This window comes from Balaenoptera borealis (genome assembly GCF_965194805.1).
Source record: "Balaenoptera borealis genome assembly, chromosome: 19".
Classification (NCBI taxonomy): Eukaryota; Metazoa; Chordata; class Mammalia; order Artiodactyla; family Balaenopteridae; genus Balaenoptera; species Balaenoptera borealis.
This window is the reverse complement of record NC_138878.1, coordinates 17,291,044-17,317,397: the sequence shown is the minus strand read 5'-3', so window position 1 is coordinate 17,317,397 and position 26,354 is coordinate 17,291,044. Positions and strand designations below refer to the sequence as shown.

Genomic DNA, 26,354 nt, shown 5'->3' with positions numbered 1-26,354 from the left:
CTTCAGACCCTTGGTTGTCAATTCTTAGCACATGGAATATAAAGTTAACCTCATGGATGTCCCTAGAGGTGCCCCACGCAGTCAAGGCTGGAACTGATGAGGGAGAACGTCCCCTATTGGAAAGAAGTAGGTTGCTTGGGCGGGTAGCGTGGGCAGGAGCCCTGCATGGCAAGAGGGTCTCCTCCAGCCAGAAGGTTCATAAGACTCCAGGAGAAGTGTCAGTGGCTGGGCTTCCCCCAGTGGGGAGGGAAGGGACCCAGCTTCCTCATCTCTCCAAGAGAGTCTTTGGATCCTGAGGCAGGTGGCAGAAGCAGGAGGCAAACTCAGCTGGATGCCATGAGGACAAGGAGCGGCCCTTAGGGAGCCGGAGGCCTTAGGGCTCTGCTGGCCACTGGAGCAGATCTAGGCTGGGAAGAAGGAATAACAAAAACCAGGAGGCTAGGAGGACAGAGGCAGGAAGATGGAAGCCCTCTGGGAAGCAGCAAATAGCTCTTTGTATTGTTGGAGTTGTGAGAAGATGGGGTTGGGTGAACCTCTAGGCTAGGCCCAACCGCAGCTAGTGCTGAGTGGTGGGGATTTGGAGAACAAGCAGCCCTGCTGAGAGAAGCCAGTGTATACAACCCAGAAGGAACAGCACCTGGGTCTGCCAGCCCTCCTCTCTTGTCTTATGCTGCAAAGAAGCCAATCACATGTGTTTCCGTGAGGTTGACATACCCTCAGCACAGAGCCTGGCATTGGGGGGTGCCCAGGGGAGCACTGAGGGAGTGGTTTGACCAAAAAAGGAGCGGGGACCGGTCCATCTGACCACGGACCGGATTTTTCTCAAGGAAAATAAACTTCAGAGAGTAGAACAAAGGTAAAAATAAAATAGAGACTATTTTAGACTATCTTATCTATTACACTATTAATAATCCTGCCCCATTTTTGCAAAGTGCATAGCATGGTTCCAAACAGGATCTTTCTATGATCAGCCATCCAGTCAACATGTTTGCTGAGCGTCTACTAAGGTTTCATGCAGAACCAGCTTCCAGGGGTACCTGGATACAGGTACACCCACAAGGAAATGAATGTTGATTCAATAACCTCATTTGGTCTCTGACAACCCCATTTACCATGGGGACGGGGCACTGGAAGAAGAGGAAAGAGTGGTGGGCTGGCTGGCCAAGGTCACACTGATAAGCAGTTCATGACGAGACCAAGAAGTTCCTCCAGGTCCCCCACGGCCACCTTGAGCTGACCCCCAGCAGCTCACCATGACTGTTTGTTTGGCTCTTACAGAAGTAAGACTGATGGGAGTTTCCAGTGATAGCTACTGAATATCCGAGGGAGAGACAGGTTTCAGAAAACTGTGAAACAATGAAAAGCTCTTAACAATTGATTTACAATCAATACGGTGAACAAATAGCACCTAAAATAGAAATATCCCCAAGAGACAGATCTCCACTCCTCGTGACTGTTCCTGTCACCCCGCTCACTTCCCAGTCCTGGCTGTGTGCGTGCGTTTAAATCCACCGGACAGACTCAGGCCTCAGCCCTGTGCTGTTCGACACTTTATTAATAACAGCAGTAACTACGTTTATGGACTGCTTCTCTCTGCCAGGTGCTTTAAATGTGCTCATTTAATCCTCCCATCAATCCGCTTAGGTTGATATGATTATTCCCATTTCATAGATACTGAGGGTAATTCAGCTCCCAAGTTTCAGAGGTTTAAACTTAGGTCTGTCTGATTCCAATACAGATGGTCTTCCTACTTCTCTGTGGTCATCAAACTTGCAGATGGCAGGGAAGAGCTGGGAAAAGTTGTGAAAGCATTCAGTGAAAGATTCAGGCCCCTAAAATATCTTGAGGCCCTGGGCAGCACTGTCCAGTAGAACCTTCTGCGATGACGGGAATGTTCTGTATCTGGGCTATCCACTACGGTAGCCACTAGCCACACGTGGCTATAGGGAACTTGAAAAGTAGCTAGTGTGGCTGAGAAACTGAATGTTTAAGTTAATTAATTAATTAATTTATTTATTTTTTAATTTATTTCTGGCTGCATTGGGTCTTTGTTGCTGTGCGTGGGCTTTCTCTAGTTGCGGCAAGCGGGGTCTACTCTTCGTTGCGGTGCGTGGGCTTCTCATTGCCATGGCTTCTCTTGTTGCGGAGCACAGGCTCTAGGCGTGCAGGCTTCAGTAGTTATAGCACACGGGCTCAGTAGTTGTGGCGCATGGGCTTAGTTGCTCTGCAGCATGTGGGATCTTCCCGGACCAGGGCTCGAACCTGTGTCCCCTGCACTGGCAGGCGGATTCTTAACCACTACGCCACCAGGGAAGCCCTTAAGTTAATTTAAATAGCCACATGTGGCTAGTGGCTACTGTGCTGGACTAAAGGTGTACCTAGGGCTGTGGGCAGAAACCAACAGGATGATGCTGGGTCAGAATCTGTGCAGCTGTTGCATTTGGGTCATAGGAACAGGACAGGGAATTGAAAATGACTGGGGCCCAAGCTGATGCACTGTGAGCTCGGGCTTCAGTGGGTGAGGCCTCTGCAGGCGCCTCTAGATGTGGGAGCTGAGACATTATATCAGAGAAAGGAAGGAGGGAGGGAGGGAGTGGGCAGGCAGAAGGGCGAGGAGAGGCTTGGAAAGCAGAGGCAGGTACAAGATGGGTTCATCCGAGCACCCAGTCCCTTGTTCTCTGAGCTAAAGCCCCATAAATGTGAAGGAAAGAAGACTTCTCAATGCCAGCTAATGGCTCTGCCCCAAAGGGAAGCACCTTCCTGAAGTGCCTCTGCCGGGTGCCCTAGACTTCCCGTGAGCTTATGTCCACATCCTTTTCCTTTGTTTGCTTTGGAGCATCCCAGCAGCCTGTGTCTCATCCTGGGAGCTGGAAAATAAACATCACTGTGGAGACAAACTCACTTGGCTCCACTTACAGCGGCTAACGGCCTGTGATTTTCTAGCTCAAAGGCCCTTTGCTTCTGTGAGCATCGCCCGAGAAGATTTGGCCCTGGAAAAAGATATTAGGAAGCCGAGGGCAATAAACTGCCTGTGATCAGAAAGGCTCAGGACAGACCCCTGACAGGGGCATCAGAGGCAACACTCTGAACAGGACAGCCACATGGGCTGCCTCAGCCACTCTGCCTCTGGTTTGCAAACTGAATGTGCCCCTCAGCCCACTCTCACCGCACCCTGCAGATCTGGGGGGAGCAGGTGCAACAACAGATGGGCCTGGGCAACTTGCTCCAGAGAGGCATCCTTGCCTTGGGCTTTCAAGGGCTGGGATGGATTTACGCTTTGTCCTCCTACTGCCTTGAGTCTGGACTAAAAAGGGCAGGAGGTTGATAGCAGAACTAGTCACAGGGAGAAAAGGGCCTTCCCAGCAAGTGATGCTGAGACTTGGGACCTCTAACTCCTTTTCTGTTCTGATTATGGAAGGAGAAGAAAGGGTGCACTTGGGTAGTTTGCAAGACCTCTCTGAGGTACCCACATCCTAGAGCCCTCCGTTTGCACCTGAGCCTGGAGTAGGGGCTGGAGAGGGTCAGGCAAGGATACAGGTGGCCACAGTGCTGTGTACAGATAGCCCAGAGGAGGCCATGATCAGTCAGGTTCTTGATTCTGGGAACTACAATTATGTCAAAAATCCCAGTGGTCAGCGATGACTGTGGCCAGAGGCCCCAGCCTGGGGAGTCTCAGTGATGTGACCAAACTGGCTGCCCCATGGGAGGTGATCCCTCTCTGATGGCTGCACATTAGATGCCACAGACAAGGCAGACATGGGTGAGGATCTAGGTACTGCAGGGTTATGGATCTGGAGTTGGTCCTGGCCCACCAGCTACCCTGAGGGTAGGTTGTAAGGAAGCCGAGGGCTGCTTTACTGGTGATCTGGGCTCCAATGTGATAAAGCAAAGGCCTGTCTGCTTTCCTGCTGGATATTGAGGCTCAGTCCAATCAATCTGCCTGCCAGACCCTGTGCTTTTGCTGTGAGGGTCAGTGTAATAGGGGCTGCCAGAGCCAGGTACCAATCAGAGCTGCATGTGGGCAGGTTAGTGCTCTGTGCTGCAGCACGGTGGTTCTGAAAAACTCAGCAAGCCTCTGTTTTCAGGGGCCAGGGAACTCTGCCCTGGCAACCTTGGTGCTGGGCTGGATTTCCTGGGAAGGCTCTGAGTGGGTTGGGGGATACTGGGCCTCAAGGCTACAACATAGATTCCAGGAGAATGGTTGCTTCTGCTCTCAGCAAGAGCTTGGGTTAGGAGAAAGGAGCTTGGTGCACACGTGATGGACCCTTCCTTCCTGGCCTGCAGTGTAGCATGATCAACTGCAGCTCCGTTGGGGATGAGTGGGGCTGTGTAGCCCAAGGCTGACACAGGCCTGTCCTAGTTATACTTGTGAGCAATGAGTCTCTACCAGCCCCTTGGGCTGTGCCCTCCCTGTTCTTTTCCAAATAAAGAACTTGAGGACCAAGGGAGGAAACTCTTCCTGGAGCATGCAGTGGGTCCCATCTTAAGGGAGTAAATTCTGGGTCTGCAGCGAGGAAAGGCACTTAAAAGTGGGGCCAGGCTTCCAGTGTGAGTGTAAGAGGAGGCAACACACAAGGTCAGCTTTGACTCGACAGCAGCAGAAGTTGCCCTCCCACCCTCCCTGCCAGCTCCCCCACCAACATAACACCCGCCTCCCGCCTGTCCCTTTCGCCTCTCTCCCTTTCTTTTTCCTCCCGGAATGCACAGGAACATTTTCCAGAGAGAACATGTAAGCCTCAGCAAAGCCCATTACGGTGCCCCTTGGCGAATATTTGGAGCAGATGCTGTCTACTGCCTCCCCAGTCCCGCCATTTACTGACTGCAGTGCCAGGGCCACGGGCTGTGATTCTGTGGCAAGATTCAATTTCATAGATGTCAATAAGCTGAGGGTTAATTCAAACTCTGAGGCTGAGCGTGACAGCTATTTTGGGTCAAGTCTACATTTCATTCCTGAATGGACTCTGGCTTACCCATCCTTTCCCCGGTCCAGCTCCTCAGCTTTCATTTTGAGTTCACACACTGAGTTTGGCCACAAGCCTACGGAAGCCCTGGGCTAATTTCCAATCTTGGAGGCCTTTTCCCCTCACCCCCGCCACTGTTCATTGTGAAAACCAAACACCATAGAAGAGAATTTGGAAATACTTCATGTGGAATCGTGCCCATCTCATAACAACAAATTCTGTTAGGTTTTCTCCTTCGATCTGGGCCCACGTGTGTGATGGCTGGACCTGGACATTCTCTTTATGGTCTGTTTATTCAATTAACGTTAGATGCGTCTTTGTGGCCTTTGAGTCTTTGAGAGCATCATTTCCAGTGGCTGCAGCATGTCGTGTCAAGTGGATAGACATGCATTATTTAATCACTTGTCTTCTGTGCACACTATTGCTGAAAGCCAGGTCACCTGACCTGATTTTGGCTTATAACACACATTTGGCAGTCCCAGTGCAGGGATGTGCAAAAGTGGGGCCAGATTTCAGATGCATTTATTCATGAAACATGTATTAACTGTCAGTTAAAGGCAAGGAACCATGGCATAAGGGAGAGGACAAGGTTTAGGGGAGTAAGAAAATGTGGCCCTAGATAACCAGTGGCTTGAGAGTCTGGCTGGGGCAAGGAGACAGACCTCCAGGTCTCACATGATGAGGGGGGATGTTAGGGCTTCTGATCCCCAGGAAAGTTATGATATGCCTGGTTCTGAGAAACTAGGTTCTCAAGTAATAGGGACTTATCTTTGAGACCTTGGTGCATCCCCAATTATTTGTTACTGATGATAAACTAATAAAGTTCGGAACTAATTTACCAAAAAAACAAACAAGCAGAGATGCTGGGGGCTTTTCCTATCATCACTTCCATTTCAGTCACGTGCCTTCTGATGTTTCTAGAGTAGGAAGAGAAAGGATGTGGAGGTAGAGTTGCACTTGTGGGAACTGTGGGAAAACTGGGACTCCCATCCATCATGTTCATGGGCTGGGGCGGGCAGGCTAAAAACCACTGATATGAGAAGAAGAATAACTGCTGTTTACTGAGCTCCTGCTTCAAGACAGACACTGTACTAGGCACTTTACGTAAGGAAGCGTGAGTCCCTTTATAACAGTGTTTTACAGTAGAGATGATTCTTTTCATGATTAAGAAGAGTTTGTGAATTAGAAAAGTTAAATGATTCACTAGAGGTGACTTCTCAGTATCTCTTCTCCAAAACCAGGTAGCTGCATAGTATTTCATGTAACCCTTTTTCTAAAAAGGGATCTTGTGCATCTTTGCCTTTCAAAATAAAATGGTAACTGGATAGCAATCCAGACCTAGGAATGCAAGAGAAATTATATGGAATAATTTTAGAAAGTCTCTCTTAAGGTAATTTACTTTCCAGTGAGAGTATATACTTAGAGCTGAAATTGATAAGCATGTATGTTTAGAATTAGTACTTAAGTTATTTTGGTCATTTTCAAAAGAAACCGTACCGTTAAATTAACATACCACATCAGTGGGCTAACAACCTGATCTCATCCTCACTCCTTTTGCTGGTAGATTAAAGACTAGGGTATTTACAGACTTTCTACTCTTCCTGGAAAAGTCAGGAGTCCAGACCAGAAACCACTGACCAGCAAATCTCAGTGCTAGACCAGGATCTGTGCATTGAACTGGTGGCTAGATGTGTGTGGTGGGCAGAAGAGAATTTGAGGGACCCGGGGTGAGCACTCCAAGGGCCAGGGAAGCCTGGGCCTGGTTTTTTAAATTTGACTTTGTTGTTTTTCTTGCTACAACCATACTTCATAGTCCTGTGAGTCAGAGCCATAGGTTTTGTTTTCAAATGGCCTAGAGAGGGCCTTGCTCAAGGTGATGATTTATTCTGATACTTTCACGGGAACCTTCTTCTACATCTGACTGTGGATGACGAAATGCTCTCCTGACCACCCCTTGGGGCATCCCTGCTTCACACTCAATCCCTGCACCCCATCATCATGTGTTCAGAGGGACTTCAGTGACAGTTTCCTCTGAAGGCATGTCCACCATGCCTGCCCCCCATGTATGGGGTGACATCCAGTCTGCAGGCTGGTGTACATCCTTGAAACTTTGCGACGAGTTTGGAGCCAGAGAGGAATTTGGGAGTCCTTAGCATATAGAGGGGAGCTACATCCCTCTACAAGAGTAGGTGAGGTCAGCAGGGGTGCGGGCACCTGGGGAAAGACTGGGATCTGTCTTGGGGCAACCACGCTTGAGCTGCCAGTAGAGGGTGGAAGGGTTGAAAGGCACAGTAGAAGAGATGGGAGCTGAGTTGGGGAAACACAGTGCCCCAGGGCAAAGAAGCAGAGGGTTTCAAGGAGGGAGTGACCAGGAGGGCCTGTTGAAGCCAAGAGGCCCAGGCTGTGTGGAGCCTGCTGGGATTCCTCTTTGCTGCTTTTGTTTGTTAAATTTTACCCAAATCTTGGAAATTATAAATCCTATGCTGTGGGATGAGTCTTACTCCTTTTTTTTTTCCAGTTGTTTTCACATGGTCATAGATTATTATATGATCATTAAAGAACATTTGGAAGAAAAGGTGGAAAGCAAAATTTTAAATACTTAATTTCCACCCTTTCTAAACACACCAAATGTTGACATTTTGGTATATTTTCTTTCAGTGGCTTTCAGTGGGTTTTCAGTGGTTTAGAGTTTTTAAAATTGCAATTATACTGTATTTATAAATTTGCACACAATTTAACATTTATACTACAAGCATCGATCTAGGATTGGTCTTTTAAAACATGGCAAACATCATTCAGACTGGTACAAAGTTCAGCACCCACCTTTTAATTCAATCGTCTTCATTATATTACTCCTTTCTGTTATGTATATTTTGGCTACTTAACGTCAGGTACTGAGAGTAGTATGTAAATTTATGCCCACAACTGTCTTCATCTTGTATTTTTAATAGTAACAGGTTTTGCCTCAAGTATTTTGATGCTAAAATACTGAGTGTACAAATGTTCAGAACACTTATGCTTTCACAATTGCTCCTATGAATATAAAATTACCCTTTTTATCCTGCTTGATGCTGCTTATTGCCTTAAATTGTGCTTTGTCTGACAGAACCACTCACGCTTTTTCTTTTGTTTGCATTTACCTAGTATAGCTTTGCCTACCCTGGAATCATTTTATTTTAGGTGAGTCTCTTGTATTAATTTAATCTGGGAACCTTTGTCTTCTAACAAGGGGATGGTAAATGCTTACGTTTATTGTCCTAATCATTTCGGGTGGCCTCTTGTCATCTTGTTTTGTGTTTTCTGCATTTCCTTTCTTTTCTGACTTTTGAGCCATAGCTGGTGATTTCTTTTACCTTCTGCAGTGATTAGGAAGGGAGACATCTTGTTTCTCACTCCACTGGTCTGCATTTTATTGCCTCCAATAAAGGTCTTAATTTGTCTCTGTGTTCGGTTTGTAAGCAGCTCTGCTTATCTCAGCCTGGCCCTTCTCATCTCCAGGAGGTGACATCCTCTGCAGAATGGCTTTAAAGGCCCTCTGTTGATTTCTTTGTTTGCTCACTCAGGGAAAGGAGTCCTGCATAGCTGGAGCAGGAATGCTGAGAGCTTCTGTCCAGAGGAGGTGCCCCATGCTTCCTGCGAGATGGAGGGACCATCTAGGCTCTAGCCAGAGGGGTGTGTGTATGGCGATGGTGATGGGGGAAGGCAGGAATTGTCATTACCACTGCCCATGGAAGCCCCAGGAAGTGCCTGTTGGCCTTTGATTGAGGAAACTGGCCTGAGCAGACCCGGCCCAGCTGGCAGGGATGAGCTCTCTGCAGAGAGAGCGTCCCAGGGCTGAGGGACCAGAGTAACGGTGGGTGGGGGATGGTGGGCCTGAGCTGGCAGGGTCCTGGTTCTGGCCTAGACAGGTGGTTCAGGGCCTGTCAGTCTCAGGCGTGAAAATTCCTGGGCACATAAATTTTTTTTATATTCTTTTTTTTTTTAATTGAAGTATAGTTGATTTGCAATATGGTGGGCACATAAATTATTTTTAAATATGCTTTTTTTGAAATTCCCTGGCGGCCCAGTGGTTAGGACTCTGCACTTCCACTGCAGGGGGCACAGGTTCAATCCCTGGTTGGGGAACTAAGATCCCACATGCCAAGTAGCATGGGCAAAAAAATATGTGTGTGCGTGTGTGCGTATATGCTTATTTATTTATTTATTTATTTATTTATTTATGGCTGTATTGGGTCTTCGTTGCTGTGTGCGGGCTTTCTCTAGTTGCGGCGAGTGGGGGCTACTCTTTGTTGCGGTGCACAGGCTTCTCATTGCGGTGGCTTCTCTTGTTGCGGAGCACAGGCTCTAGGCGCGCGGGCTCAGCAGTTGTGGCATGCGGGCTCAGTAGTTGTGGCTCGTGGGCTCTAGAGTGCAGGCTTAGTAGTTGTGGCGCACAGACTTAGTTGCTCTGCGGCATGTGGGATCTTCCTGGGCCAGGGCTTGAACCCATGTCTGCTACCTTGGCAGGCGCATTCTTAACCCCTGCGCCACCAGGGAAGTCCCTGTGTATGCTTTTTAAGACTTGTAAATGGAATTTCAGTGAGGGTTTTCTCAGGGCCTCCGTTTGTCTACTGTCTTAACCAGGTATTGCTCCCATGTATTTTATATTAAAACTCTCTCTGTGGGGCAATTAACAGCTTTAAATGACTTATTTAAATTTAAGCACCTCTGGCATTTTTTTCAGTTATGCAAGATAGTTGCTCCTCTGTATCCCCTAACACAGAGGTGCCAGTTTTGGGGAGGGCAATGCCACAGCCACAGAGGGGGGAGGGCTGGGGCCTGGGAAGGCAGGGTGGGGCTGCTTGGGGAGGACAGCCTGCCAAGGCCTAGGAAGGTCTCCAGAAGGAGACAGGCCAGGTGGAGCTTCATTGTTGTCTTTTTTTGCTTTTTCCAGCTTTATAGAGGTAATAATCACATAGAACATGTGTAGGTTTAAGGTGAACAATGTGATGATTTGATACATGTTTATATTGCGAAATGATTATCACAAGCCTTCATCTTTTGTAGGGCCTGAGAGGCAGAGGTGGGGCTATGCTGCCGCCAGTGATCCTCTGCCTGACAGGGCCAAGGCTTTCCTAAGAGTGGCCACAGGTCAGAAGGAGCAGTGACAAGCTGGTGAGAAGGGGCAGTGCATGCAATGGTCAGAGCTTTGACAGGGCCAGCCTGGCTTCTGGGGAGGGTGGTGGGCCAAATAGCTACTCAGGAGAGCCAGACCGTATCCACCAGACTGACCACCAAAGGCTGACACCTCACAAACACCAAGTTCCTTTGGGACCAGCACCTCAGCTGATCCTCTGGGAAGCCTTGGAACACTTAAGCCAGAATCAAGAGGTAGCATCATCAGGGTCCAGAGAAGCAGGTGTCAAGGAGGCCTTGGGGCTGGGACAAAGCCACGCCTGGCCACTGGAGTCAAGGTCATCACTCTAATCTCCCTCCTGTTCCAGGCCCACATGGTCATGATGGCTACTGTCAAGCCCTTGGAGCACCAGATGAGGAAACTGAGGTCCAGAGATGTAGATGATATATCCAAGGTCACTCAACAGGCTGATTCCAATTCCTTACAGTGTTTCAAAATATTTTGACCCATATGCTTTTCTTCTTCTATATGAGTTGGTGTAAACCCTCTGACTCAGGTGTTAATGTCCAGACCTAACACATGCAAGTGTGTGTGTATGTGTGTGATTCCCCCTGTTAGAGTTAGTCGTTCCTCTTCTGTGTTTCCAGTGCTCTCTGTTCATCCCTCCATCATACGATTTATCTTGCTGCACTGGAATTATCTGTCTGTGTGTGTCCTCCTGACAGGAGTGAGTACCTAAGGGCAGGGACTTTGTACTGTTCTTTGTATACAGTAGGCACACATGAATTTTGTTAGATGAATGTTGATGAATTCACAACTGTCCACTCACTATACATAGGTTACCATGGCTTGGCCCTATTAAATGTGCAATCCTTCTATGATTGATTAATTAAAAATTATGTTCTTCTGAAGGTTAATAACTGAAAAACTATACTTTGCTTAGCATACTATGCCTGTGAGGAGCATAGCTGCTTGGGCCACACTGCTTCATGGTGCCCCTTGTAGCAGCGTGCTCTAATTGCAGGCAAAGGGTCTCAGGAGTGGGTCTTTCAAACGAAACATGTAAAGGAAAAACATTTTCACCAAATGTATGCAACAAGTTTCTGAAATACACCAGCCTCTGCTTCCATTGCCCTTACTCTGCTACCCCAGCATCAGTAGCTGGAATCACAGCTGCTCAGATTTGACATGAGATAAGGTTGGCAATATTTCTAAGATCTCAATTTGGCTCACCTGCTGGGGCTACAGGTGAGGCAGCACCTATAAGGAAACAACATGAAGTGGCCATGTTCATTTTCACATTTCCTACTCTGTGCTACATGTTCTGTTTTAGACTTGGCTAACCCCCCAAGGACAGGGATTGTGTCTCATTCACTTCTGTCTCTCCAATGGTTGGCGCAGGGCTTCACACAGAGTAGGTGCCATGTGCTGTGCTGGGACTGTCTAAGAATTGGCGTGTCAGAGCCTTGGGGTCAGAATGATCAGGTAAAAGAGACCTGGCTGGCAAGCTGCTCTGAAGTAACCACAGCTCTACTTGCTGGTGCCCAACCATTCCAAACATCCATGCCTTTATTATTATTCTGATTTCTCAATTTGATTTTATTCTTCAGAAGTCACCATTCCACTCTGTCGCATTCCGTGTGTGTGGAAACACATTAGTCATTACTGGGGTCAATGACCAGATGAGCCCTTAACATTCCATTACCAAGACAAGTGTTTGTCATTTCTCATTAGTGTTATGTTTATAATCACTAGGGACTTATCCCCGGACAACTTGTCAAAATCTGCGTGGCCTTGCCAACACGTGGCAGGTTTATCCTTCCAGAACTGTGAAGGGCATCTGGAACCCTCGCATGACTTTCCAAAGAAAACGCAGTGCACCACCATGGTCTCTTTCATCTTCTATCATCTTGCACATCAAAACTCCCCCTTCACTCATCAAGGGACTGTTGCAGAGCTGTGAATATTACCTCCCCACTGCCTCACATCCTTCACAGAACTGCAGGTGCCTCTTGGAAGAAGTGCCGCATCTGTGTCCCTTTCTCTTCCTGCCTTTACTTTCCATTGTTATTAGAAGTGTAGCCATGGAGAGAAATCTGGTGGTCAGTGGCGACTGCAGCCCTGAGAAAAGATATATTTTCCTTCTAATCAGACTAAGGAGAATGGGGTTTGGTTTCTAGTCCCTGCAGTCTGCAGAGAAATAAGCAGAACAAACTCAAGATGGCAAGTCCAGAAAAATCCCCTTTTGTGAAACAAGCTCTCTGCACGGGGGTGGGGATCACTGATTGATAGGTGCTGCAACCGGAATGGGCTGTGGAATTTGCAGTGACCCTGACTCAGGCCCTCACAGCAGCCAGTCTGGGAGGCAGCCACTCAGGGGCATTGCTGGAGAATCACAGACCAAAGGATAACACTGCCTGCCTCTTAGAGTACAGAGAAAAGGTCTCAGTCCAGGGACAAGCCTCTGCCTCCTCCCTCACAGAAAAAGCCCTCCTAAGCTTTTTGCCTGGATTTGGGCACTGCGGCTGTGCTTGGCATCTGTGACTCTTGGCAGCTCATGCTGCCTGCCTCTTGACACAGGCAGCCATCCTCGTAGCAGACCTCCCAGCCTCCTCCTGCCTAGAGCTTTTGTGAAGCCCAAATGAGAGAAAAGCCCACGCATGTTCTCTAAAGAGCAAAGAGCACTGGTAGGAATGCTGGATGGCTGTGCTGTCTGGCCATGCCCTCCACAAGCTCTGGCTTTGGGTATGCTTGATGAGCGCGTTCCACACGGCAACAAAACGCCCCAATTCAGTGAGATACCTCAAATTGGTAGTTTCAGATTTTACGTCCCTTTCTTTGCCTATGAACTATTTTTTGGCCAACAATTGTTAGCCACAGGTTTTCTAAACCCTTCTTACCAAACATCTATTTTCTACTGAAACTCTCTTCTCCATTTCAGGGTCCCCAGAATACACCACTGGCATACCCAGCCTTGTTCATTTGGTCACAACTTTTCCCTGCCTTCCCTCCCCACCCTACTGACCCTTCAGAGCCTCTTCACATTGTACCCACCTTTTTTTTTTTCTTTATAAATTTGTTTTTATTTTTGGCTGTGTTGGGTCTTCGTTGCTGTGCGCGGGCTTTCTCTAGTTGCAGCGAGCAGGGGCTACTCTACATTGCGGTGCGCAGGCTTCTCATTGTCGTGGCTTCTCTTGTTGCGGAGCGCGGGCTCTAGAGCTCAGCCTCAGTAGTTGTGGCGCACGGGCTTTGTTGCTCCGCGGCATGTGGGATCTTCCTGGACCAGGGATCGAACCCGTGTCCCCTGCATTGGCAGGCGGATTCTTAACCACTGCACCACCAGGGAAGCCCTGTACCCACCCTTGAAGACCAAGCAGAAGACCTCTCTACAAGCTGAACCACAAATCACCTCGCCCTCCTTCAAAAGAAGTTATTGGGTTCCTGCTGATCTTGAACCATGAGGCAGTAATCACAGTGGTTGAGAGCAGGCTCTGCAGTCAGCTTGCCCACCTCTTACTGCTTGTGTGACCTTGGGCAAGTTACTTGAAGCTCCTGGGCATTGCTTTCCTCAGCTATAAAATAGGGATAATAACAGTAGCTCTTTTATGCATATCAAGGGCTGAGCACAATGCCTGATGCACTGTAAGCACTCAGTAAAGGAGAGCTAGTATTATCCTAAGAATTTGCTTTGTATGTTGCCATGTAAGGCCATAGCAACCCAGGAAAAGTAGATTTTATTGTCCCAGATGAGGAAAATGAAACTCAGAAAGGTTAAAGCACTTGCCCAAGGCCACACATTTGGTGATGAAGCTGAGATTCAGAGTCAGGTCTATCTGGTTGGGAGCCACAGCTTTCCCACCACCATAGCCAACCCACCTTAATAGGCCTCCTGTTGTTACGTCAGCCCGTCTTCCTTGGTTTACCCTTCACGTGGGCATTGCTCCTCTCCCCAGCCAGACCCTGGGGTCCTCTGGAGCAAGGTTTCTCAAAACACCGCCACCCTAGCTATGTACCATTCAGTATCTGTTGAGTGAACAAAAGAGTGAATGGATGGGGGACTTCCCTAGTGGCTCAGTGGTTAAGAATCCGCCTGCCAATGCAGGGGACATGGGTTCGAGCCCTGATCCAGGAATATCCCACATGCCGCGGAGCAACTAAGCCCGTGCGCCACAACTACTGAAGCCTGCGTGCCTAGAGCCCGCTCTCCGCAACAAGAGAAGCCACCGCAATAAGAAGCCCGCGCACCGCAACGAAGAGTAGCCCCCACTCAACGCAATTAGAGAAAGCCCGCCCGCAGCAACGAAGACCCAATGCAGCCATAAGTAAATAAACTTATTTTTTAAAAAAGAAGAGCGAATGGATGGGAAAAATTCATTTCAAGACCAGAATCTATCCCCAAATAACCTAGCCCTGGTACTTAAGTTCCTGGAAGTCAGGGGCCTCTCAGCAGAACCAGGGGCCATCCCACCTCCAGGCCCTTCCCCACTTCAACCCACCCACCACACTGACCCAGGATATCTGACCATGTTTCTCTCCTTCTAAAGCACTTCCAGGGATTTCTGCACTTCCTGTGGGACTAGTCTATAGAAAGGAGTTTGGTTCCAACATGCTCTGTTAACATAAGTCTTCACTGAGCTTAACATGTATTTCTTTGATCTAGAAGGCAAACTTTTGGAAAAGAGATGGTCAAGAATAGCAATGATGTGCTCCCTCAGAGCTGTGCAGTAAAGGGACCACGGCCACGTTCTCCTGGGGCTATGGTTTCTTTATTTATGTCCCTTTATTTTTAAAGTAAAACTGCATGTAAAGTGCTCTAAACACCAAGATCAGAATGCAGAACTTCAGGATAAACATGACAGAACGATGCCTGTTTTGCTGCTTGCCTCATCGTCCCAGAGAAAGAACCTCACGTGTGCTGATGGGACATAGAAGAACATGAAAGATGCTGAGGTATGCCCAAAGTTACTGAGACCCTATGTTTTGGTGTAGACACAATCAAATGAAACTGTCCTTTAAGCCTCCTCAGGAAACAAGCAAAGATGGGGGGTGAAGCAGTAGAATTGTAGAGAAGACCATGGAGATTCTGAACAGAAACTTTTCTATTAAAGAACACCTGAAATTCCATTTAGTCATAGCTACCATTTTTTGAGTGCTCAAGACTCCATAACTTGACCAAGGCCAATGGGTGGCAGAGTGGCTTTGACCTCGCGTATGTCCAACTCCTATCCAGCATCTTTCTCCTAAAGCACAAGGCTCTCATTTCCCCGAGGAATCGTGGAGTCCAAGAGACTTAGAGCTCTTGGGTCATCTGTTGTAAGTACCCTCTAATCATCCTCTTCCTCAACTCATTAGCAGAGGTCAAGACCTGTGCATAATTCGGTTAGCTAATTTGTTTATTCATCGTATGCTTATATAAATGGCTTGAAATCTTTCCTCAGTATCCTTATTTGCAAGAAAATTTGGCCCACATCAAGGTAATTCATGAGCTTATACTTACAAGTGTTTTCAATCATGTTTTAACTAGTAGTAAGTCTTTTGTTTGATTTATCTGAAAATTGTTCTTCTTCCTCTTGCCCCTGTCTTGTAAGATTCTATGAGCCCCCTCTGATAACAACAGCAGCTAAGTAAAGATAAACAAGTGAAATTAATTTTAATAATATTGTTTATTTAACTGAATGTATCCAAAATGTTATTTTATTTTATCCAAAACATTATTAATGAACTATTTTATATTTTTTATACTAATTTTTCAAAATCTGGTGTATATTTTATACTTACAGCACATCTCAATTCGGACTAGTCATATCTCAAGTGCTCAATAGCCACATATGGGTATTATATTGGAAATACAGATATAAATAGGCATTCTTCTTTTCCTATTTCATCTGTTTCTATTTCAACTTTAGGTTTTGCATTAGGATTGGATCATAAAAGGCTGTGTTAATGGAAATGTGCCCTTTGGATAATTTAATAAACATAGCAGCAGTTTAGGACAGTGGAAAGAACATACCTTAGGAGTTATAAAACCTGGGTTCTAATCCTCAGCTATCCGGGCAACCCTCAACTTCCCTCAGCCTCTTTCCTCATGTTAAAAAAGAGATGATGGCTTATGATTATTAAGTTTCTCTTACAGCACACACCGTTTTCAGGGTCTCTGCAGCTGTTTCCTCTTTCCAGTCAAAATTTTTGTATGACAGTGCTTATCCCAAGTTGGAGTAGTGTTCCCTGTGCCCAGTTCTGTGCCTGGCACACTGCAGGAACAAGAAATGTTTGTTGAATGAACGAAAATCCAGTTCTTTGAGGGATCCTCGGGCCTCTCAGTTTTTGCAGAATAACTATAGCAGCCTTAGCAATTAATTACATTTTCCTTTCTCATATTAGCCTAAAGTGCTGACAATCTAAGCTTTCTGAAGGGTAATAGCCAGGATTAGAAACCATTTCCTGATCCTGTTAGCAAAGGAGATGGTGCTCAGCTACAGGCATGACTGCCTAGAGACCCCCGCAAAGGGCCTCCCTCTTGTTACACGCTGTTCTTATGCTGAGGAGAGTTAATTAATGACTCTAAATAAGAAAACAATCAAATCTGTCTGCAGTCATATGAGTCAGAGCGGACCAGATGGGGAGCTGGTCCTTGGCCTCCAAATGCCCTCGGGAAAAGCAATAGCAGCCTTTGCTCCATACGTCAAGAGCCTTGCAAAATCCCAACCTAGAAGGGAAAGGAATTGCTCAAAATGGATTGGAGACCCAGCGTGATGTGAAGCAGTTTCTTAAAAGGCCAGGCCCCCTGCCTGGGTGTTATGCACACTGAGGTCTAGGGAGAGGAGAAAAAGCACGAGTCTATTTCTCTCTACTCTCTTTAGACACCCAAACCTACGGCAACTGCATGGGGAGTTCTCAGGCACAGGCCCCCTGTGTGTGTGTGGCAAGATTGGGGCAGTTGACACTGCCACCCTGGGAGGACTGGAGAATATGTGGCTTAAAGCCCATCAAGCCCCAAACCTGCCCATCTTCAGGACTCCCATAGCCACATATGAAGGTGGAACATTGGTTGTGACGGCATGAGGGTGGAAATGTGATGTTTCCCTGAGATTAGTTGAGGCTCACAACAGTGAAAACTTTTATTTTGGAGTTAGAAGCTTTGCTGTGAAAAATCTGAGAGAGGGAACAGGTGGAAGGAGCCTCTTAACAATATCCAAGTGTCCTCAGCATTGGAACAGGATGCTAGCAGATAAAGATAAGCCCGTTTCTTTAGCTCTATATGTACTCTGTTGAATAATAACATCCTCATTTTTTTTTTCCTCTCTCTCTATTCTTGCAAGCTTGGCTTCCTGTGAAACTGTTCCACTCTAGAAAAACCCTGGACCACTGGCCATGAGGGCCATATACTCTCCTTTCCCCTTCTTTGGTAATCAAGTTCCGGTAACAAGCCCTTTGTCAGGATAAGATGTAAAGTATGTGGCAATACCCTTGCTCAGTTTGAAAGGACTCCTTGTGATTTATGTCTGAATCTTAGTTGGTCCCCAATCCCATTACTCTAAAATTTGGTTAGAATCTCACAGAAGACAGTACAATACTTCAATTTTCCTTCTACAATAGCAGTAGGAAAAAAAAAATAGTGGTCAGGAGGAGTCTCTGGAGTCTAAGATATCCAGGTTGGAACGTAAACGTTGCTCCTTCTGATCTGTATAACCATGGGCAAAACCCTTTCCTCTCAAAGCTTCATTTCCTCATCTTGAAAGTGGGAGTAACACCACCACCCACATCATAGGACTGTGAGGATTAAATACATTCTTACATGTGAAGAGCCTGACTCAGAAATGTTTCCTCATATTATTAGCTTGTAATTCTTTAAATAGGGATTGCTGATGGGTTCATTCAAAGTGATGCAGTAGATCGTCTACAGCTATGTTTTCTCCTGTTCCATTCTGTGACGAGCTTTGGGGAAATCCTCACAGAGGCCGTGGTCCTCAGAGATTGCTTCTACTCCATGCCCTAAAATTCTCCCTTTCCACTAGGCGGGGCTGGGGCCAGTGCTCCAGAACCTTGGACAGCTCCACACCCTAGGGACTGCTGGGCGGCCTGAGGGAGCAGGAAGCACTTGGGGGATTTTCCCAGAAGGGCTGCATTACTGTGGGGATTTAGGAATCCCAAAAGCCGCAGTCTCATTCCCAGCATGTGTACCACTTGAATGCATGCTGAGATTCTTCAACACAGCCAGCCCTCCTGGAAAATTCTGAGGAACCTCTCCTCAGAAACTCCATCCATAGGAGTTACCGAATCTTCAGGGCCTTTCCTTCTCTCCTATGAACTCCAAGGATTTTTTCTTTTTTGAGCCCAAGAAGAACAGAAATACTACCCACAACTTCCTGTATCTGCTGATATTTAATCTGTTTGGCTTCAGTACAAGGATTAAACATTCTTGATTAACCTCAAGTGAAAGTAATGTATGAGTATGAAGAAAGGCTTTAGAAGACAGAGATTCAGGTATGAATTTAAAAAAACAATGTTATTGCCTGTATGTGATGTTAAGCGACATTCTCTAATCAGGATAAGCAGGTAGTTCAATTTATGAGATAATTTAGCTTTTCGCTCTCCAATGCAGAACACAACACGCATATGCAGTCACCTTCCAAACAGGCAAGGAGGAGATTAAGTCCTATTTTTACTGTATGATACTGAGTCATGTAGTTCAATGAAAATCACATGGATGCCAAAGTAAGAACAATACCAGGTATTTAAATATCTCTTTTCCTTTAAGGAGCTCTAAAGAGTTTGTGGCTGCAAGAAATCACTTTAGAGCAACACCAGGAGAGGAGACACATGTCACCAGGTGGGCATTTAAGACTGAGCACATCTCATCCATCTCCCCTGCTCCCATCATTAGGCCTGGAGGAGCCAGTGTTTCCCAGTTCTTTGCGTTTAGAAATAGACTCCTGATATCTGCATTTTCTGGGCCGTATTGTTGATGAGAAAAAGAAAGCATATGTTTGAAAAATATGTTTTTGACTAATAATGAGGAAGAGGAGAGGATAAAAGTAGAATAGGAAGAAAAAGGAGAAAGGAATTGAAGAAGCAGAGGAAAAAACAGGAAACATGCTTAAACCTCCCGAGCTTGATGAATGTTTTTCATGCATTTTTCTCTTAAACAAATTTGATGCCCACCCCCAACTGGATGAAAACTTGAACAAATGTCTTCAGGCCCTCTTTAAATATTTCCATATAGGCGAGGACAGTGGCAGTTCCATTACCTGAAGGAACTGCAGACAAGAACATCAACTCAGGACTCCAAAAGCAGACAAGTAGCCCCCAAATGGTTTTTACCTAACAATGCCCACACCCACCTTGAGCTTTCACACCGTGGGGGAGTGTTAGTTGCCAAATTTCAACTTGGTTTCACTTCTTCCCAGCAGAGGTCACTGTGGATACTTGTGGAGACTGGACCAGGCAGGGCTGGGCTGGATGGTGGCTCTGGTAACTGTTCTTCCTGTGGTTCCATTGGCCACTGTCTAGCCCCTCATACAGGAAAGGAGCCTCTGGTGACAGCACCTTTGCCGTCAAAGTGCTATGAAACTGAGGTCACTTGGTGGGAGTGGGCAGGTCTGGGAGGGCTGTCCTCATCCTCCAGGGATATCTACCCATAGTGATATATCTGTGTCACGTTCGTGCCCTCTCCGTGAGTGTACCTGGTATTACTGAGAGGCCACCTGTCACTGACCAGCAGCTCCAGCCCCATGGTCCTTCCAGATAGAGGCCAAAGTGACAAAAGTTGTCTTTCCACACAATCTTGCACCCACCTCATAAAGGACTCTGCTGTTGAGCTCCCCAAGCCCCACTTGTCAGCCCATGATGGTGGGGGGCAGAATTCTGGTCCTTAGGGCAGCCCGTTATAGCAGGATAAGGTTTCTGAGGGATGGGAAGGGCAGAGCTCTGGTGAGGATATTAGGGTCAGACCCAAATCACCAGAAGGGCTGAAGAGAGCTCCACATACTTGTGAGATCCCACTTTCTGCGCCACACCGCATGCACATGATCTGAAGCTACCTCCACCCTGAGGGCATCCACTGGGACCCTAGGTCATTACTGCAGCTTGAGGGTTGAAGGGGTGACTACCCTGCCCCCGCCCCCATCCAAGGCCAGCAGTAATTGATTCTTTTCACACACATCCGGCCAGATGCACAAGGGACACACACATGAACACTGGAGCACACATTGGCACCTCACCCAGCCATACACATTCACACTCACACTCTGACCCGCACCCTCACCCATGTAATCACACTGTGACACATACAAACACACTCGAATCCTGGAACCAAATTTGACCAAACACGGCTGATGGAGCGGGGTTGGGGGGGGACCAGTCAGGATGCCCCTACGGCCCCTGGCCCACTCATGCCTCCTGAACCCTGGGCCCCTCCTCGAGAGGCGGAGCCCCTTGCTTGTCCACGTTCTCGTGGTCACAGGACTTGAACGCTGCACAGAAAGGACCCTGGCTACCATCGCACACACGGCGTCTTGGGTGCTGGACCGGCGAGGGTGGTGGTGTGCAGGGAAGAAGGGTGTGGGGCATAGTGCCCTGCCCGGCGCAGCCGCCTCCTCCCTTGGGATTTTCCATCCCGGCTCGCGCGGGCCCGCGAGGAGCGAGCGCGCTTTGTCTCCCGCCTGGTTTCTGGCACGTTTCCGCAGAAGCTCTCCGCGCCGCGCCCGAAGCCTCCCCCACCCCCCACTCCCCCGGCCGCGCCCCCCGCCCAGCCAGTGGCGCAGGCCCGCCAGTGCGGCGACCGCGGCTTTGTCCTCTCGCGGATGCCGGGGCCGAGCGCGAAAGCCCTGCGCCCGAAGCGGCCGCCGCATAGCCGGGACACAGGTCTCGGCAGCGGGGTCTGAGGCGCACCCCGCGCCGAGCAGAACAGCCGGAGGGTCTATGGGCGCGGGGGGCGTCTGCCTGGAGCTGCAGGGCGCTTGAGAGGGGGACTAGCCCTGTCCCGCCCAGCATGTGCCCATCCAGGTCCGGCTCCCCTCTGCGGTTCAGCAGCCAGGGTCTCCGGGGTGGGGCGGGGCGGGGAGGGTCGTCTTGACTCAGGGTCCCTGGCCTGGATCCCGTTAGAGAGGGCCAAGTCGATAAGGCCCGGGAGGCGAGAGGTCGGGAGGGGTTCTTCAATCCCTTTTACTTTTCCCCACCGCACACCCCACACCCAGGCTACTCCGACCTTAGGCACGGGGCCCAGACCGCGAGGACCCCGAGAATCCGTCAGGGCTCTCCTGTACCGGCGACTCCTAACAGGGTGGGGAAGGGTCTCCCGGCCTTTGCCCCTCACATCCCATTCCCCCCTACCCCCCATAACCTAGGCGGGTCCAGCTGGGACGGGGAAGAGTCGTCTGGCTCCATCTTCATCCCGTCCCCCCTTTTCACAAAATCCTAGGCTTCGGGAGAGGGGTGGGTACGAGGAAGGGTCTTCCTGACATCCCCAAACAGCCCTTCCTCAGGAGGGTCTGAGCGGAGGAGGAGGAATACCGCGGTTTCATCCATCACATCCAGACCCTCTTTGTAAGCTCAAGCAGCCGAGGTGTGGGGAAGGGTCCTCCTGCCTCCGAGTCTTTCATCCCGGAACACTCCCTGCCATCCTCAATAATCCAAGCAGCCTCGACTTCAGGCACAGGCGGAGGGAGGCTCCAAGCTCTCAACGCCCTCTCAAGAGAGATGGTGGGGTAGGTCCCCAGCCCTCGCCCCTCACGCTTAAGAGCCTCCTCCACCATAAGACAAAAACTAACCAAAGCTGCTCCGACCTCAGGCGCGGGGCCACAGGGAGGCCCACGAGGGGCTCACCGGGACAGATGGTCTTGAGGGCGGTGAGGACAGGTCCCATCAACTCCCCAGGCCCTCTCACGCCTCAATTCATTCCTTCCTCAATAAAACAAAAGCGAATCCAGCAGCACCGACCTCAGAGATGCGGAAGGACGGTCGGCGCCCGGCAGCGCATCCAGCTCCTCCGGGCTCCTCACGGCTTCGGCTTCCAGGAGAGGGCTCTCGACGCGGGGCGGCGGCGGCGGCGGCGGCAGAGAAGGCTGAGACCGCTCCTCTTCGCCCCGGAGCCTCCCTCGGACTCAGCACCTGGAGCGGCGAACAGCTCCGCGCCTCATTCCGCTGACCCCGCCTCCTCCGCGCCGCCGTAGCCAATAGAGACCCGAGCCCCGCCCAGGGGGTCGCCCATTGGGGGGCGCCATCTCCCCTCCCTTCGGCCCCGCCCGCGGGTTCTTCTGTCTCTCTTGCTAGACCAAATCCCCGAGAGCCCGCCGGTGTTTTCGTACAGCCTTCTGGAACTTGTAGTCCTTTAAGGACGCGGAGTGGGCTCATGTCTCGGGCAGATAATGAGAGATGGACTGCATTTCCCAGGGTGCATTGACAAAACCGGGGCGCTGAGGAGGGCGGGAGGACTGTTTCTATAGCAAAGGCGGCTGGTTGGGGACGGCTGACGGAGTAATGGGGCAGGCCGCGGGACCGTCGAAGGATTGAGCATGACTTCGGGCAGCCTCCTTTGGCAGGCCGTTTCCATTCTCTTTTCACCTCGGTCCCCACCCCGGGACTCTGGGCCTCAGTTTTCTTATCTGGAAAGAAGGGCGTGGAGTCGTCTCCCCGCCCACAGTCCGCGGTGTTAGGGCAAACCGAGGGCGAGCTGCCCAGCAAAGGTGAGAGAGGATGGAGACCTTCGGCTTGAGAGTGGAAGGGGCGCATTCGGAACTTTATCCCTTTGTTTTTGCCTCTATCTTGTCATAGAGGAGCGCTTTGTTTTTGGTCATTTTCCTTGGGCCATCAAGGCCTTCTCATCCCGGATTCTGGCCTCCTTCACGCCACCCCCCGTACCGCAGCGTCTCCCCACAGCGTAGCCAGAGGGCGCTTCTGCTTAAAACCCTTCACCAGGCTTCCCATTGCCTCCGGAATTAAACCCACGTTCCTCAGTGTCAATCTAAAGGCCCTTCAAGATCTGGACTCCACCTTCTTGCAACACTCTGAACTTCTTTGGAAGCTGAGAAGCCTTAAGCACTCGTTCTCTCCCGTGGGTCCCTCCACCCTGCACTCAGCTAATGCCTCACACTCTTCAAGCCCCAACCTAGACGCTGCCTCCTCAGTGAAGCCTTCCCAGATGCCCGGCTCCATATGAGGTACCTCACCTTGTGTTTGAGCAGCACCCTCTACTTCCCCCATTCTACTTGTGTATTTGAGTCTTCCATATTAGATGATAAGATCCACAGAGCAGGGACCGTGTCTATATTATTCACACTTACAGTCCAGTGCCTCTAGTGTCTGGTGCATAGTAGGTACTCAATAGATATTTGTTGAATTGAAAATGAACGTATTGTAATTGAATTTCGCATCATCTTGATCTCCTATGGTTAGGCATTTCCCATTGCTGAAAGTGTTCAATTAGAGGGATACCACCGCCTTGAAGAAATGTTTATGTTATTCAAACAATGGATTTAAATTTTGCCTGAGTGCTTTGAGGGCCTTTCTAGTCCTATGACGCAAGGGAGTGATAGATTCATGCCTATCATTCCTTGGAAGTCCTGTCAATTCTCCCCTAAATGTCATCAGTTCTTCATGATCCTCTATTTCTAGCTGTTGGCTCTTCTTCTTTCTGTGCCTAAACACCCTACCTCCCACTCCCTTTCTGGGAAAGATCTTTTGCTCCTATCAGTTATGGAGTAAAGGCAGTCTGAGATCCCTGCCCTTCTTTCAGCCCTCTGCTCAGCATCATAGGGCCCTGGTGGTGACAACCCACCTTGCTAGGTAGCATCTTTTCTGATTCTTTTTCCACTCAGGGCCCTGGTGTTGGCCAGATGGTCCAATTAATCCCACACATGCTTCGTATGTCACCACATCCAGACATTTTGGATGTATCTTAGCTAAAGCATTCTTGGGAGAATGCCTTAATAAATGGGAATAGTTAATTCGTGGCCAAAGAAGTAACCAGGGAGGCTATTACCCTGAACCTGATTCAAACCAAAAAGACAGAGCCTGAGAAAGCAACCCTGCCATCCTTGCGCTGATGACATCCAGGGAGGGAAGGCTAGAATGGGGGAAGGAGTCAAATGGATTGCACTTAGGAAAGAATTAACAGGACTTCTAACTAACAGGCAGAGGGGCTTTGATCCTGGCTAAACCATGAGGAAAGGCCTTTGGAGCTGGGCGGACAGATAGTGGGGGGACTCATTACTGAAGATGAGAAAACTGTAGGAGGTAGGAGGAAATGGGGTTTGTGCTGACACAGAGTGCCTAATTTTGTGGATGCAGTGAGAGCCGAGGTTGTTGGAAAAGTGGGAAGGGGAGGACTACACCACAGGGTGGACACCAGCACAGCATTGGCAGAGTATCAGCAGAGGGCTACCAAAGAAGACCGCCTGGAGCAACAGTTGAAACTCTAGAGGTCAGTTTAGCCCTTCAGGAGTAGTGCTAGTTTTCAGGAAATTGTTACAAGTAGGGTAAAAGTCAGGGTTCCACGATTCTCCCAGAAAGCAGGGACTAAAATAGCATCGGCCCAGCCAAGCAGATTCAGGAAACCTGGATTCTAATTCTGACTTTGCCTCTGATTAGATGTATGACCCTGGGCTGGACCTGTTTCTTCAGTTGTAAAATACTATTTATTGGTGGTAGGGAGCAGGTAATAAGGTGAAGGTGGGGGAATTCAAGCCCATTTACTAGCTGTGTGACCTTGTACACACTACCTTCTCAGATCTACAGTTTGCTTATTTGACAGTGTTGTAATGGAGAAATGAGATGCCTTATGTAAAGCACTTCATAAATATTAAGCACTTAATGAACGTTTGTCTGTTTCCACATTCTTCATCTTGGATTATCAGTAGTTGGTTTGATTGTGAACAAATAGGCAGGAGATAATGTCCTGGGCAATCTGGGTTCAAATCCCCATTCTCTCTCTTATTAGTTGTATGATTTTGGTCAGGCATATGCTCAATATATTTGTTGTGTCTTTTTTAAGGAGTGGTTTTAGAGCAGAGAATTGTGAGCAAAAGGAATTCTAGATGCTTATAAACTAGAGTTGCAAAGTATTCCAGGGGAACACTGAGCTAGCCTGCTACCTTGTCAGAGAGGCAAAAGGTCTCAGTGAAGTTCCATATATCTTCTAATTCATTAACGAGGGGATTAACCAGAATGCTGAATCTCAGACATGGGGCTGGAGTGATTAATCAGGGCTGGCTCCTCAGTATATCAGGCTGAGAAATATAACTTTATTCTAATGATAATGAAGGTTTTTAAGAAGATGTGCATTTTGAAAAGGTCTAGGGCCTGTGTGGAAAATGACCAGGAGAAGATGAGGCTTAGATGTAGGTTGCAAGCTGCTGCAGTGATCAAGCACGGCATCAATGAAGATGGAAAAAAGGGGTGGATCTGAGATGTATTAAGGAGGTAAATATTCAGGGAATTCCCTGGCAGTCCAGTGGTTAGGATTCGATACTTTCACTGCCATGGGCCTGGGTTCGATCCCTGGTCGGAGAACTAAGATCCCACAAGCCGCGCAGTGTGGCCAAAATAAAAAAAGAAATATCAAGAGGACTTTGTGAGTGATGAGCTGAGGGTGTGGCAGAAAGTGGTGAGTCAAGGGTGATGCCCGGGTGTCTGCCTTGGGTAACTAGGTGAATGCATGGTGGTGCTTTCCTCTGAGGTACGGAGTAGTAAAGGAGTAGGTTTAGGCAGGAAGAGGAGGAGGTGAGTTTGAGGTGAGTGGGACATCAGGTGAGATGTCCATTAGGTGATTTGGAGCTTATCTTGGGAGAATGCCTTAATAAATGGGAGTAATTAATTCATGGCCAAAGAAGAAGCAATCAGGGAGACTATTACCCTGAACCTAATTCAAATCAAAAAGACAGAGCCTGAGAGCCTGTCATCCTTGAGAGATCTGATCTGGAGAAAGAACCTTAAGCTATCAAGTTCTTAACCTATACATCATAACTGAAGCCATGGAAGTGAATGAAATCCTTCAGTAGAGAGGGTGAAAGAGAAGACCAAAATCCCTTGGGAAATGCCAACATTTAAGGGACAAGTAGAGGAAGAGGAGCCCAGAAGTAAAGGTGAGAACAGAGAGATAGGAAGAAAACCAAAGAAGGGTGTGCCACAGAAGCCAAATGGAGGAAGTGAAGTGACGTGCTGTAGAACAGTCTAGTAAGCCAAAGTCTGAACAATTGAACCCCAGATTTAGCAACAAAGAGGTCACTGGCAATCTTGGAGAGAGTAGTTTCAATGGAGCAGCAGGGGCAGAAGTCTGAGTG

General features: G+C 48.5%; 2 protein-coding genes across 3 annotated transcripts in view; one reads left to right on the top strand and one right to left on the bottom strand.

Annotated features, from left to right (window-relative positions):
- The window catches only part of SMPD3 (sphingomyelin phosphodiesterase 3), an 83,471-nt gene extending 61,304 nt beyond the window's left edge, over positions 1-22,167 (bottom strand). Inside the window, exon 1 of the mRNA XM_082369872.1 lies at positions 22,015-22,167. The gene's annotated coding sequence lies outside the window, so the exon portion shown is untranslated. The remainder of the gene's footprint in view (positions 1-22,014) is intronic.
- LOC309617530 (uncharacterized protein) overlaps positions 1-26,354 on the top strand; it is an 81,094-nt gene that overhangs the window by 29,731 nt on the left and 25,009 nt on the right. Inside the window, exon 4 of one of the 2 annotated variants that reach the window (XR_014238022.1) lies at positions 8,525-10,997. The exons of the other annotated variant lie outside the window; for it this stretch is intronic. The gene's annotated coding sequence lies outside the window, so the exon portion shown is untranslated. Of the gene's footprint in view, positions 1-8,524; positions 10,998-26,354 lie in introns of those variants that run through there. 2 annotated transcript variants of the gene reach the window in all.